Here is a 2,500-nt window from a genome sequence, read left to right on the forward strand (position 1 = left end):
GGCCCTGGTGCGGTCGGTTGCCTCGATCACCATCGGCACACGCTGGGCCCTGGTGCGGGCGGTTGCCTCGACCACCATCGGCACACGCTGGGCCCTGGTGCGGCAGCTTGCCTCGAGCACCATCGGCACACGCTCGGCCCTGGTGCGGTCGGTTGCCTCGAGCACCATCGGCACACGCTGGGCCCTGGTGCGGGCGCTTGCCTCGACCACCATCGGCACACGCTGGGCCCTGGTGCGGTCGGTTGCCTCGAGCACCATCGGCACACGCTGGGCCCTGGTGCGGGCGGTTGCCTCGACCACCATCGGCACACGCTGGGCCCTGGTGCGGGCGGTTGCCTCGACCACCATCGGCACACGCTGGGCCCTGGTGCGGGCGCTTGCCTCGACCACCATCGGCACACGCTCGGCCCTGGTGCGGTCGGTTGCCTCGAGCACCATCGGCACACGCTGGGCCCTGGTGCGGCAGGTTGCCTCGACCACCATCGGCACACGCTGGGCCCTGGTGTGGGCGCTTGCCTCGACCACCATCGGCACACGCTGGGCCCTGGTGCGGCAGGTTGCCTCGAGCACCATCGGCACACGCTGGGCCCTGGTGCGGTCGGTTGCCTCGACCACCATCGGCACACGCTGGGCCCTGGTGCGGGCGCTTGCCTCGACCACCATCGGCACACGCTGGGCCCTGGTGCGGCAGGTTCCCTCGACCACCATCGGCACACGCTGGGCCCTGGTGCGGCAGGTTGCCTCGATCACCATCGGCACACGCTGGGCCCTGGTGCGGGCGGTTGCCTCGACCACCATCGGCACACGCTGGGCCCTGGTGCGGCAGCTTGCCTCGAGCACCATCGGCACACGCTCGACCCTGGTGCGGTCGGTTGCCCCGAGCACCATCGGCACACGTTGGGCCCTGGTGCGGCAGGTTGCCTCGACCACCATCGGCAGCCTCGACCACCATCGGCACACGCTGGGCCCTGGTGCGGGCGCTTGCCTCGACCACCATCGGCACACGCTCCGCCCTGGTGCGGTCGGTTGCCTCGAGCACCATCGGCACACGCTGGGCCCTGGTGCGGCAGGTTGCCTCGACCACCATCGGCACACGCTGGGCCCTGGTGCGGGCGGTTGCCTCGACCACCATCGGCACACGCTGGGCCCTGGTGCGGGCGGTTGCCTCGACCACCATCGGCACACGCTGGGCCCTGGTGCGGGCGCTTGCCTCGACCACCATCGGCACACGCTGGGCCCTGGTGCGGCAGGTTGCCTCGAGCACCATCGGCACACGCTGGGCCCTGGTGCGGCAGGTTGCCTCGAGCACCATCGGCACACGCTGGGCCCTGGTGCGGCAGGTTGCCTCGACCACCATCGGCACACGCTGGGCCCTGGTGCGGGCGCTTGCCTCGAGCACCATCGGCACACGCTCGGCCCTGGTGCGGTCGGTTGCCTCGAGCACCATCGGCACACGCTGGGCCCTGGTGCGGCAGGTTGCCTCGACCACCATCGGCACACGCTGGGCCCTGGTGAGGGCGCTTGCCTCGACCACCATCGGCACACGCTCGGCCCTGGTGCGGTCGGTTGCCTCGAGCACCATCGGCACACGCTGGGCCCTGGTGCGGGCGCTTGCCTCGAGCACCATCGGCACACGCTCGGCCCTGGTGCGGTCGGTTGCCTCGAGCACCATCGGCACACGCTGGGCCCTGGTGCGGCAGGTTGCCTCGACCACCATCGGCACACGCTGGGCCCTGGTGCGGGCGCTTGCCTCGACCACCATCGGCACACGCTCGGCCCTGGTGCGGCAGGTTGCCTCGAGCACCATCGGCACACGCTGGGCCCTGGTGCGGGCGGTTGCCTCAACCACCATCGGCACACGCTGGGCCCTGGTGCGGGCGCTTGCCTCGACCACCATCGGCACACGCTGGGCCCTGGTGCGGCAGGTTGCCTCGAGCACCATCGGCACACGCTGGGCCCTGGTGCGGCAGGTTGCCTCGAGCACCATCGGCACACGCTGGGCCCTGGTGCGGTCGGTTGCCTCGAGCACCATCGGCACACGCTGGGCGCTGGTGCGGGCGCTTGCCTCGACCACCATCGGCACACGCTGGGCCCTGGTGCGGCAGGTTGCCTCGATCACCATCGGCACACGCTGGGCCCTGGTGCGACAGGTTGCCTCGAGCACCATCGGCACACTATCGGCCCTGGTGCGGGCGGTTGCCTCGACCACCATCGGCACACGCTGGGCCCTGGTGCGGGCGCTTGCCTCGGGCACCATCGGCACACGCTGGGCCCTGGCGCGGGCGGTTGCCTCGAGCACCATCGGCACACGCTGGGCCCTGGTGGGTTTAGGCACATCTTCAAATTTTTGCCGTGCCAATGCCATTTTTATGGCTTGTAAATTCATACAATGGTCCCCTAAGCCTTCACGTGAAGTTTCGTTGGAAGATGACTCGTTTTCTATTTTTCACGATTTTCGAAACTTTTTGCGGTTCGGGATTTTTTAAAATTTTTTTATAAG

This window comes from Durio zibethinus, unplaced genomic scaffold (assembly GCF_047325235.1).
Source record: "Durio zibethinus cultivar Kanyao isolate XHJ-2024 unplaced genomic scaffold, ASM4732523v1 HiC_scaffold_391, whole genome shotgun sequence".
Lineage (NCBI taxonomy): Eukaryota > Viridiplantae > Streptophyta > Magnoliopsida > Malvales > Malvaceae > Durio > Durio zibethinus.